This window comes from Urocitellus parryii, chromosome 1 (assembly GCF_045843805.1).
Source record: "Urocitellus parryii isolate mUroPar1 chromosome 1, mUroPar1.hap1, whole genome shotgun sequence".
Taxonomy (NCBI): domain Eukaryota; kingdom Metazoa; phylum Chordata; class Mammalia; order Rodentia; family Sciuridae; genus Urocitellus; species Urocitellus parryii.
In genome coordinates, this window is record NC_135531.1 from 155,229,400 (window position 1) to 155,243,097 (window position 13,698).

At 40.6% G+C, this 13,698-nt stretch overlaps 1 pseudogene; it reads right to left on the minus strand.

The window, feature by feature from the left end:
- Window positions 1–2,763: 2,763 nt before the first annotated feature.
- LOC144255546 (olfactory receptor 14C36-like) lies at window positions 2,764–3,696 on the minus strand (annotated as a pseudogene).
- Between the last annotated feature and the right edge of the window lie 10,002 nt (window positions 3,697–13,698).

A 13,698-nucleotide genomic window follows, 5' to 3' on the forward strand; every position in this document is an offset into this window, starting at 1 on the left:
CATGTGGCCACATTTATCTATATCAATAGGTTACATTAGGTCATTAGTACCACAACCACATTATTATTTGGAGTATCAGTAAGATTGCTTATTCTGCAGTTACATTTCATAGTTACAATATGCGATGTCAGGAGCTTTGTACAGCTCTCCAGAAAGTCCGTTTTCTGAAGTTACTGTTAGGTGGACAGTTCCAGAAGCATGCTTGATGAAAAATTGTAGTTATCTAGCCAACAAATTCTTCTATTCCCAGGAGCTATGTGCCTAAGATCAAGATGGAAACCCTCAGGGAAGAGCATTGCTACAGTGGTCAGGCATTCCCATGTCTATAACATGGAAGTTTTCCAAGAGCCAGGAATTCTGCACCTTTTCACAGAAACTTCCTAACCACCAAATGTGCCACAATCATGAAGTTTATCAGAGACCCAATCTCAAATGTAAATCTCCTATAAACCACCACTTGACCCAGCTATCCCACTCTTTGGTTTATATTCAAAGGACAATGTCAGCAAACTTTGTGACACAACCACATCAATATTTTTGGCAGCTCAATTCACAATAGCTAAACTATGGAACCAACCTAACTGCCCTTCAACAGATGAATGGATGAAAGAAATATGGTATATATAAAGGGAATATTACTCAGCATTAAAGAAGAATGAAATTATGACATTTGCAGGTAAATGGGAATATTTACCAGCAGAATATCATGCTGATGGAAATACACAAATTCCTAAAAACCAAAAGCCCAATGTTTTCTCTGATACACAGATACTGATCTGTAATGGTGGATGGGCTAGAGAAGAATTCAGAAACTTTAAACTGGACAGAGGGGAGTGAGGGTAGGGAAGTGTGGGCTGGGAAGACAGTGGAATGAGGACATTTTTATTCTATATACATGTCTGATTGCACCACACCTGACTCTGCCTCATGTACAGCCAGACGATGAGAAGTTGTGCTCCATTTATGTTCAATGTTTCAAAATGCCTTCTGCTGCCATGTGAAATTGATTAATTAGGACAAATAAAAAAATACCATCTGTACAAAAAAAGAACTGGTGTTTATAATTTAATTACTTTCCAACTTTTTACATTAAATTTAAAATTAATTTAAGTAGTCCTCTCATCTATGTGAAATGTCCAATACTACTCACTAGGATTCAGTAAGCTATAGTTGTAGAGGAAATGCATGTAAAGGTAGAGTGTACAGAATTCATCTGGGGTTCTGTGAAGGTCTTTCTGTTCTAGCAGGGAACATTGGGGCAGTGAGAACCAAAAGCCATGGGACACAGTGTGGGGATGGTTGGATCCTGTTAAGCAATTCAAGGCTTCCTGCAGCAGTCAGTGCTGGGGTGCTCAGCTGCTCTTATCACAAGAATTCCCTTGCCTAAAAACTTTAATAAGTCTATTCATCAATTAATCATATATGTATATTATTTTGTATTTTCTTAGGTAATAAGTACATTTATGTATTTCTCCATATTTTCATATCAGTGTAATGTTGAACAAATTGTTTTTCAGAATTTGTAATTTAAAATCTTGAATGTGATATTATATAAATATTTTTTCTTACTGTGTTATATAAGTAAACCTAAATAAAATTGTCCTTCAGCATATGTCATTTATTATTGATAATTTCAAAGTATATGCCAGTGAGGGCACTAGAATACTTGGGGAGAAATAACTTGTGGGAGGTGATGAAAGACTGCCACAAGACAGGTGGGGTCGTGCAAGCCTGCAATCATAGTGCCTCAGGAGGCTAAGGCAGGAGGATCAGAGGTTTCAAGACAGCATTAGCAAGGGAGCAAGACCTGAAACCGCTTAGCAAGACCCCATTGTAAGTAACCCAAAAAAGGACTGGGTATGAGATCTTAAGTGCAATCTTTGGTTTAATAATAATAATAATAATAATAATAATAATAATCAGAGCAAATACACTTCCATAAGGTTTCAGGGAACAAGTACAGACAGATGTACTTTAAGAAACAAGTACAGTAAACTGGGGGGAATTTTATAGTTGACCCAATCAGAAATTTAGGCCAAGAAATAATGGTCCACCATGTCATAATTTTGAGGCATGGCACATTAGCATAGATGTCACATAAGTAAGATGTGTGGGAGGTAAACCACAGAGCTGACCTGCAACTCATGCTGCATGCTTTGTCCCCCACACTGAGTCACTCATGGACATAATAAAAGACTGGCAGCTGCCACTGCCAAGTAAGCACTGGGTGCTCTTCCTGGTGGATGGATTTGACTGTTGGAACACAGGGTGTGGTAAACAGGGCTCTCTGTTTATTCATGGAAAAGGAATTACTCTTCTCATGTTCCAAATAGATTGGTTATAACTCCTTCAGTATTTAATTATTGCATATATTCAAAGTAGTCAAATTGATACAGCTAGGTACCACAGTGATTAGAATTTTGCTTGACACTTCTCTGAATAATAGCATATTATGTGAGTGTAAGTTTTCTTCAGATTTGATTGGTAAAATTTTCCTCTGTGACAATACTTGATACAGGCACTGCAAAGTATTTGATGAATCTTTAATGTATACCTCCACAAATGATTTCAACAAATATATTAAATTATATTAACCCATTAAAAGACACATTGATTAAATTACACATTTTATAAAGGATCCATATTCACACAAAGTGACATTAAAGTAGGCAATTTAACTTGTATCACCCAGATATGAAGAGCATTTGCCCTCATCTTGAAATTCACTCAGACAAATTAGGATGATGCTGAAATGCATCTTTATCATTTCCCTGAGAATAACTGTCTTTGCATTACTCTCCCCACAGCTTCTTTTACCTGCTTGTTCCTGAGACTGTAGATGAGAGGATTCAGGAAGGGAGGAACCATGGTGTAAAAAGCAGAGAGAACCATGTCTTGGAGGGTGTCAGAGGTTGCTGAGGACCTCAGGTACACAGCTGTGCCAGAACTGAGGAACACGGAAAACACGAGGATGTGAGGAGTGCAGGTGGAGAAGGCCTTCGCTGACTTCCCAGTGGGAAATTTCAGCACAGCAGAGAATATGCGAATATATGACATGGCAATAAATGTAAAGCAACCACCACAAATCAGCACAGCAGAGACAAGAAGGAAGACCTGGTTACTGGTGGTGTCTGAGCAGGACAGCCTCAGCAGAGAGGGGACATCACAGAAGAACTGATGGACCACGTTTGACTGGCAGAAGGACAGCCGGAATGTGTTCCCAGTGTGCACACCTGCATACAGCAGACCACTGAGCAGGGAAGCCAGGATCATGTGGACACAAAACTTTGGGTTCATGATGAGCGGGTACTGGAGGGGCTGGCAGATGGCCACATAGCGGTCCCAGGCCATGATGGTGAGAAATAGCATCTCCACATATGCACAAAAAATGACCAAGAAGATCTGTGTTGCACAGCCAGGCACTGAAATGGCCCTGTTGCCAGTGAGAGAGTTGACAAAGGCATTGGGGACAGTGATGGAAATGAAGCCCATGTCCAAGATGGACAGGTTCCTGAGGAAGAAGTACATGGGTTTGTTCAGGTATTAGTCAGCAGTGGTGACAGTGACAATGAGAAGGTTCCCTAACAAGGTACCCAGGTGGGTCATTGGGAATACTGTGAAATAGAGGAAACTCAGATCCCAGCCCTCAGGAGAGCTCAGGAGGAGAAATTCAGTTACCATGGTGGCATTGGCCATTTGCTGGAAATTCTGGTTGTCTTTGTCTGAGAAGATAAAGAGATAAGCGAGAGGAAGGAAAAAAAGAACATGATGAATACAATTACTTGAGGCTGGTATTGTTGCTCAGTCATAGAGTACCTGTCTAGCATGTGTTAAAAAACATCCATTGATCATTTGAAAAAAATGCAATTACTTTGTATATTCTTTTTTGTAGTATTTTTCATGTATTTGGCAATTGCTTTCCCTGTAGAGGAAGATCACTCTTGGTTTTCTGATATGTTTACTCATTTTGAGTGGAGTGCATCTCCAGGTGCAGGTATGGAGGTCTGCAGCCCAGGGTCTGGACCTTAACTGCAGGGCTTGTCCACAGCTCCCCATCAGGCCTCACCTGACCTTCTGAGACTCCTGTGTGAAGCATTTCTAGGGGTTTTCCCTGTAGGGCATAATGTAATGTGGGGTATGTTGCATCAGAAAAGAGGAAAATTAACTTGCTGGCTTCACTTGCTTCCCAGTCCTGGGGCCAAATGTGGCTAAGAGAGCACCTAGCGATTAGCCAGAAGGCATTGCCCTGGGTTGGGATGAAGAATGGAACCACCTCTAGGATAGGCTCAGAACCCCTCTGCCCTCATGGATATTACTGCCTGTAGGATGGGTGTAGATGTAAATTCTCCCCACCCTGTTGACCTTTATCCTGATTGGCTCCTGTACATTATATTAGCTGTGTATGTTTTCACATTAAAGGAGATCCTGCTTTGACAGTTCTCCCTGGCTGTGTGGGATTGTTCTCCGGAGAGGGAGGACTGGGTGTGGGCCGCCAGTCGACCTTTACCTTTCTTGGCCTGTCCTAGTGGGGTGTGCTCCCCCATCTCTTCCACAGGTCAGGTGGGAATGGGGCCTAAAAACCCTGACATTACCTTCTTCTCCTGCATGGCCACCTGTCTGATAGTGCATTCTTTAATATTCTCCAACTTATTTACCTTTATTTTAGTCCATGAATATATTTTCCACATTATTTTGCCATTGTATTCACACTTAATAATGCAAATAATAATTACTTTCTACTTTTTTTAATATATAGGAAACTATTTATAATGGTGTAGAATATATCTTCATGAACACGAATAAATTTGGCTCATTTGGAAATCATCTCAAGAATTTACTTTCTCACCCAGGCTCACAGGTCCAGTGTTGTGAAAACTGAGGTGACCTGACTGCACTTGGACTTGCCTGCAGGCCTCCGCTCTCCCTGCTGCTCTCCCAGGACATGCATGGTGCTGTCTTATGGCCAAACGACCTCAGCCAGACCAGTCCCAGCCTCCCTGAGGCTCTTTCCTCTCCAACTGAGCAGCATATGTTCTTTTCAACCTCTACATCCCAGCCCAGCTGACATTGACCTAAGCTTCTACCTTTACCTTGTTCTGTTTTCATGTTCAGCACCATGAAGTTGAAGGTCTTTTGTCCAAAACATAATTTGCCTTAGTCTTGGTAACACCTTCTATTATATTGCTTTCTTGTCTTGGTAACACCTTCTATTATATTGCTTTCTTGTCTTGGTAACACCTTCTATTATATTGCTTTCTTATCAATGTCACAATCTCACAAACTGAAACTGGCTGTAAACCCTAAAAGGAAGGTTTTGCTCATACTTTCAAAACTTCTGCAGCAGTTCAGTCCAATTCACTCCTGAGTCACCTGCATCTTCATCTCCTCAGCCCTCTGTAAACTGGGGTCCTCCTCAGCACATTTCCAGGTTAACAACACAGGCTCTTAGAAAAAAGGCCTTTCATCTCATTCTGCCTGGGCTCCTCTGGAAGTCTGTGTGTCTCCCAGGGCAATAGGTGGGTGGTCAGACTCATGTAGGTTGTTGTTAATTTGGTGGTGAGTGTGAAGTTCAAGGGGTCTGTCTACCTGCAGTCTGTTCATGTCACAGGACATTCAGCCTGAGGGACCCTCTTGTTCACTGCTGACTTTTTTTACTGTGATGTATTAATTTATTTTTTCCCCTTAGTAGGTATTGGGCTTTAAAGGAGACTCTACAGGAATCTTTCCTCTGAAACCTTTTTCATAATCTCTAATTTTTCTTCCAATTTTGTTGAGTGTTAGAAATCAACATGGTATACAACCTTTCAGCTAATCAATATACATTCATCACCCCAAGTCTCTGGTGCAAATTCCTTTGTAAGGGGGGGACCGGCGAAACGTCGGAGGGAAAGACCACCCAAGAGACTGACTCCATGCAATTGGCAAAAGGGGATTTATTGGGGATCCATTCCAGCGCGCTGGGACTCTGTGCTCACTCAAGGAGGGAGAGCAGCCCAGAGCCCAGAGCAGAGTTCAAGCAGAGCTTAAGTACACTTTTTGGAGAGGGTGGGGGGCTTTGCATACATCAGAACAAATCATCATGAGGCGCGGGAAAATTGAACAACAATCCTGAAACATGATTAGTACATACATTGGCGGGAACAATCAGGGCAGGGGTGATTGGTTGTTTCTAAGCGGGGTACACATTCAAACTGATTGGTTTAGGTCCTGCAATGCCTACGTGCCAAGCAACTCAGAACCCTTAGCTATTAAACAACCAGAAAGTCAGTAGAAATATTTACTGGGCAGTTCCAGCATTGTCCTAACAACTTTACAGAGATTACAGGTTCCGGGGATAGCAGAAGAATTTTAACAATACCTAATCTTTACTTTTTAGCCCAGGCCTTGCCATTTAGAAGCTTTACAATGCCCGGTCTTTTACACTTTAACTCAGACTTTTGCAGCTTAGAATCAGCTTAGAAATTTTACCTTTACACCTTGATTTGGGACCTTATATTATTCATCATTTTACGTTTCAGCAGCAGTGCATGACTTCCTGCGCAGTGGTTAACTACCTAGCACCTGCTGGCATAGTTCAGACCATTCACTTAGACTGTTTTTTTTTTTTTTATGCCACTGATTTACAGATGAAGAGCTCCCAAGTAGGCTCTGCCCCTTCTACACTGCTGTGGCACACACAGTGCAGGGTAGTGTGAGGTCAAGTTCACTTACAGATCTAGATGTCTTTAAAGCAGTACTCACCCAACAAATATTACTAAGGACATAAATATGGTGACAGGTATTTCAGACCTTGAGGATTTGAAAAGATGAAAAATATTGGTATTTTAAAATAAATTGATTACCATTAGAGGACAAATATAATAACACAATATATAAGGTGTAAATACATATGACAAATTGAGAATGTGCTGGGTGATGAGATAATTCCATATTAAAAACCTAGCAGCTTTTTCTCCTTCTGTACTGACTTCTGGACCCTTCATGGGTGATTGTTGACCAACCCCAGGCATTTGTGTAAAATATTAGTTGGAAAATCAACTATCTGTTAGGATTTGGAAGCTGGAGTAGAACCACTTGAGGCATTTTCTTTGTTTCACTTTTTTTATACTAAACCATTTACTGTCTTTGTTTTTGCAACAGAATTTAGTAATTTCTCTAGTAAGTACTTTGAATTACTTCTACTTAATTGATGTCCTTCTTTTGCTTATGGGATTTAACTGCAACTTGAAAACTTCTCTACATTTATCTTAATTTTCTCATGGATGAATCTCCTAGAAAACTTCAGACTATGGATGTGATACAGTAAATACATGAATCATCACCTAACTCTCATAGGTCCTCAGAGTATTCCTGCAGATCTTAAAAATATGAATACTTTATGAATCCAGATTTTGTGAAATAAGAAATTGGCTTTAATTTTTGCAGTTTGACCTCCATAATTTTAGTGTTCAGAACTACATTCTCCTTTAGTGGGTGAAAATTGCTTATTGAATATTCCCTTAAAAAATCCAAAATGTGGGGCATAAAGAAAAACAAGATTAGATATCTTGAGGGTACAAAAAATAAGTACAATGAAATATTAGCATATCTTTAATGCCAGAAGAATGTAGAGAGACTGCTCCAAGTGCTTCCCTCTGTAACCGGGGACAGCTGACATTTTTTTTTTCCTTTTGTTACTTCTCTTGATAGTGCTTAAAATGAAGAAGTGTATGGATCGCAAGTAAAAATGCAAAGCATTTCTTTTATTTTTTGGCTCATAATGTTTTTATTAATTTTTTAGTTTGTTCTAATTATTTATACATGGCAGCAGAATGCATTTTGGCACATTGTACACAAATTGAGCACAACTTCTCCTTCCTCTGGCTGAACATGGTGCAGAGTCATACTAGTAGTGTAATCATACATGTATAGTGGGTAATAATGTCTGTCTCATTCCACCATACTTCTGATCCCCACATTGCCTTCCCTTCTTTCACTTTTCTGTGCATAATCCATTTATTTCTTGGGTTTTAAGAGACAGGAATTAATCATTTTCTAAATTACATTTTTCTGTATTAGGAGTTATGGATTAATGCTATTGATCAGCCATTGGGGAATGCTGAGAGGCACTTATCATATGCTGAGCTTGATAATGAGCTTCCAAAGGCTGCACCACTGTATTTTTATATTATTTACACTGGACACACAATCCTCATCACACCTGATATAACTTTAGTATGAAATGTGAAAAATTATTGAAAAGGAGATCATAATTGTCATCATGACAGAAAGGTGAAGTTGGTGAATTCAAAATGCTTCAATGACAATTTTATAGTATATTAGAAGTTTTATTTTCAATGCTACTGAAAAATAAGAATATCATTTGCTAAATGAACTCAACTATTTGGCAATTTTCTTTCTTGTCATGATACAAATGTTTTCCTGGTCACCTCTCTTATCTGTGCAGATAATTGTGTGCATTTTCTAAGTGTGTGGTCAGTAAAATAATTTGAAAAGTATAATTTTAAACCAAGAGGCGGTATGAAGAGAGATCACATTATATACTTGCAAACAGCATTCATAAGTCCACAGCACTCCAGTTACACTAATATGTACACAACAAATACTACAGTGTTTACAAGACTTCTCTGTGCCTGTTATTCTTGCACAATTAACCAAGCATTTATTGAGATACCTCAAAATATGCATGTGATTGCAATTTGCTGAGCAGAATCAAAATTAGGCTCAGATGAGCTTGGACTCTAACTTCCAAGTACTCACTCTTGAGTGTCGCTCGTTCTCCACCTGGGAGCAGAACCCTGTCTCTCCTTGGCATCTCCCATCCACTGTGTCTGCAGCCAGATGGACCAGTCCAGCCAGCTCTGTACAATGTGGTATGTGGGAATCTCAGTCATCTCTGCTTTGGGTGAACTTGGTGCCTGGCCAGTGGTAGCATGGCCCCTGGGAGCCTAGAGCTCAGCCTGCAGAGACAGCAGGAGGCCTGAGCACACCACCAGGCAACAGCACCTCCAGAGCCCAGGATAGAGGACCTGGCTATGTGCCAAGGTGGACAGTGGATGACACAGTGGAACTCCTCTGCTGAGCATCACCCTAAGTCATTATTGAAAACTGAGTAACACTGAGGAGATACTGATGGTGTTCACTGTGTGTTTTAATCTCTGCCCTCCTCAATGTGAGGGAGGAGTGTTTGCAGGGATCAGTTAACAGTAAGGGTGGTGGGCAACTCTCACTCATCAACCTGTAAGTGGGAAACCTCTAACAGTGTCTGAATTTCAGCAGCAACATTTCTTATTCTTGAGATAAAATGCAAATGATTTAAAGATAACTTTGGCAAGAGTTCATAGTTATCAATTCAGTGTTATATACTATATTTAAAAATTGCACAATATCCAACTACATCTTGTTAGAGAATATTTGTATTTCTTCAAATTAACCATCTAATCCATTACACACAATATCTCTGCTTATCATTAATTAGAGTCACTGGAAACCACTGTGTATAATCTCCATTTTTTTAAAATTTATATGTCCCAGACATTTTGTTTGACTAGAATCATTCAATATGTGCTGTTTTTATGATGTGGATTCAGCTTGATGTTTTCAAAATTATTTTACATTGTAGCATTTATCACTATTTCATTTTTAAGGGATGAATAACAGTCCATTATATGTATACACCAGCACTTTAAAAATCCATGCATCCACTGATGGATGTTTTGCTCTTCACTGTGGTAACATGAGGTAAGATTTGTTGGTAATCTTCTATAGGGGCTTCTTTGTATCCTGGGAGAGATTCCACATGAATGTGTTCTATAATCCATCTGATATGCTGCTGGATTTGCTTTGCTAGGTTTTGTAGAGAATGTTGGCCTATGTTCTGATCAGATCTATTATCTTCTGGTCTTCATTTCAATATGGCCTTTTCCATATTGTCTTAGCTACTCATCCCCCACCTTGTGCCTGTCCTAAAGGAAAAATAAGGAAGAAAATAAATCTGTATTGATCCAGAAAAAGAGAGAAAAAACAAAGACCCTGTATCTACAGGCATTAGGAATGATGGCCACCTTGGTATTTAGGCCACTAGGTCTGTGAGATTGAAAGACCCAATGAGGAGAGATGTCACTGTATGGTCCTAGGGGACGACAAGGCTAGGAAAAGAGTACAATGTAAGTGGCTTCATCTGTAGTAGAGACAACACTATTTATTACATCTATGCACCTTATTTGACTTTGAGTCTCATGGACAATGAAAGGAAGGAAAATGTCCAAGAACAGGATTCAGTATTTGACTTGGTCACCATTGTACAGCTAGAGGGTGATCCTACATTCTTGAAAATTCAAAAGTTACAAAGTAATCTTTAACCTTCTGTACTCATATTGGTACAGGCCAAACTAAGGCCCAGAGCCCAGCACAGGGAAGGAACACTGATAATGATGAGCCACAGAGGGAAGCATGCTGAAGGAGGGTCACAGAGTGAACCATGAGCATTGACCCTTGTCTCATTCATGATCTTTAGCAGACCCTGGGCCAAGGCCAGTAGCCTCCACTCCTTTATGGACATTTTACCTGAGACTAGTGAGCAGGACCTGGTATTGGTCATCAGAACAATGTAGCTTCTAAAATAAGACCAAGATACTTGCAAACAGCATTCATAAGTACCTCAGGTGTACTGGTGATTGGTGTAGTTTTCACAAGTCAACTATCATTTCTAGTATAACCTTCCCTATGTCTAGGAAGAAAGTACAGAATATAAAAACCATTATGAAAGAATACCAAGTCATATGCCTAGAAACAAGTTTAATGGAGAAAAAATAATGTGGATGAACACCTTCTCTTCAATCCGTGAGCAGTGTTTCACAGGTGAGGGATCCCAGATATAAAGGACTCCTCTGTTTTTATATTTATAAGAAGGAATGATCAGGAAATCAGGAAAGAAAGTGAAGACTAATGAAGAAGAAGAAAAGGCTTCTTGGAGTCCCAGAGGGGTCCAGAGGTCACAGTGCTGATCTACCTGCAGGCCATGGAGTGAGAGGAGCCATGGAATCCTGTCCATCTTGGCCTTGGACTGTCCCTGGACTATTGGAATTGTATTTCCTCCCTCCCATCCCTTAGGACCTCGGAGAGGTCAGCAGCATTGTTCAGGGCAGAGCCAGCCACAGACTCCTCATGAACTCAACATTCATCAAGAACTTTCCAGAGTGGGGCAAGTGAGGTGGAGACCTGCCCCTCCTAGGCATGGTGGCCTCTGTGGAGGTGGGAGGCCTGTGCTTAGGGCTGGAGCAAATCCAGTTGTCCTGTGGGCTGTTTTCTTAGAGGGATGCATTGAGTCTCTAATCTACAGCAAGCACAGTGTGAAAACAGGGTTTTCTGCAGCAGAGGCTGGAGCAATGCTGATCCTGGTAGCCAATGGCAGCCTGTCTGCTCCATGCACCTCCCTGAGCATGCTCAGAGTCATGTCTACCATGCCCTGCAGGCATGGTCAATGGTTTGTGTGTCAAGTTTCTGAGTCCTAAAGAGACCTCCTGGTTGCTCTCCCAAGAGTTTCTATTTGAATTTATACAAATGCATTTATTATTTATATTTTTGCCTGGGATAAAATGTATTATTGAACAAATGTAGATGTTGTTTTCATAGCTCAGAAGGTAGTCTCATATATGTAGTTATTCTTAAATATGTTACTGCTTTCTCTTTTTCTATAGTTCAACCTAATGTCATTTTATGAAGGATGAATAGAAATAATAGTGTAAATCACAAAATTATTATATTAAAACATTCATGGGTCTTAATTAAGTGATACCAGGGTAGGCAGTGTAACCTGTAAAGGCCAGATTTGAAGACCTTCATCTAATTATAAATCTTAACAGTAAAATTAGGCTAATGCTGAAATCATCTTTATCATCCCCCTGAGAACAACTGTCTTTTCATTACTGTCCCTACAGCTTCCTTTACCTGCTTGTTCCTGAGACTGTAGATGAGAGGATTCAGGAAGGGAGGAACCATGGTGTAAAAGGCAGAGATAACCGTGTTCTGGAGGGTGTCAGAGGTTGCTGAAAGCCTCAGGTATGTACCTGTGACGGAATTGAGGAAGACGGACACCATGAGGATGTGAGGGGTGCAGGTGGAGAAGGCCTTCCCTGGGGCTCTGGTGGGAAATTTCACCACAGCAGAAAATATGCAAATGTATGACATGATTTTTATTTCAAAGTAGCTACCACCAATGATTATAATAAAGACAAGGAAAAGGACCATGTTGCTGGTGGTGTCTGAGCAGGAGAGCCTCAGCAGAGAGGGGACATCACAAAAGAACTGATGGACCATGTTTTACTGTCAGAAGGACAGCCGGAATGTGTTCCCAGTGTGCACACCTGCATACAGCAGACCACTGAGCAGGGAAGCTAGCATCATGCAGACACAAAACTGAGGTTCATGATGAGGGGATACTGGAGGGGCTGGCAGATGGCCACTTTTGCTCTCCTATATCATCCTTTAATGCACAAAACATTTAATTATGTATATCCTGAACTTTGTCTCTGTCATTTTTTCTGCTGTGCTGGTCATGGATTCTAATTTATTATCTTGGTTTGTTTAGAGCATTTTCTTCCCTTATTTGTTCTTGGTGTTTGGGTGTCTTCCATTCTATCACCGTAGATCTGAGGTATTACAGTTTTTACCCTGTAGGCTTATGGTGTCCCTGCAGGATTCCAATACCTCTCCTTTAGTGGGGAGAACAATATTAACACATTGCAATACACACAACATTCAGCCTTAAACCAAATAGTTGATATTAAGACGTTTATGGTTTTGTCATCATATACAGAAATGGTGAGTTCAATTCTCATCTTCAGCACAATCAGGAGGTGTGCCAAAGGGTCTATAATTTCTGGTGGACAATGAGAAAGCCAGAGGTGAGGTGTAAGATAAAGAGTTAAGGAGGTAGGAGGTGAGGATACAGAGTTTTTGGCTCTTAGGAAGAGTGGAAAAGGAATCTAAAGTTGGCTTGTAGGAGTAGAAAAGAGAGAAAGTTATTTTGGGGAGACAAGCAACTGGAAAGACAATACAGAGTACAAAAAACAAACATAATTTTTTTAAATGTAAAAATAGGCAATAAAAGAATATGCAACACAACTGTAATATTCTATTCAGACATCCCAGAACTCAGTAGCATAATGCACGAAAAGTACTTGGTTCCACCAATGTTGGGGATGTGAGGTTGAGAGATGAGAGAGAGAGAGAAAAGAAGAAAAAAATCTCGAAGGAAAATAGAAGGATTGTTTTTGTTGGAGGTCAGGATCTTTCCTGCTTCCCTTCTCATCTGATAGGTCGGCTTGTGTGTTGTTTCCTGGTGTCTCCACTCTCAGGACAGTGAAGGTTTTTAGAGTGGGAGGGTTGATCTTGGAGGCAGAGGTCCTCAAGTTGGAGTATAGTATTTGCTGGTCCCCAGTGGAGACTGCACCTCAAGGATCTCCTTTGGAGCCTGCTCCTGTGATGTGGGCACTTGGTCTTATCTCCTTGTATCACATGTACCCCTCACAGTTTCTGGTCTCTAAGTCTCTAAACTGGATCTCCCTCATCCCCTCCCTTACTACTTTCCAATCAGGAACCTCTCTCTGGAGGTATGTGGGAAGCACTTTGGGGGACGCAAACCTGTTACGGAGAGCTGTTTTGTAGCTGGCAGAGCAGGACCAGGCTTTGAGGGAT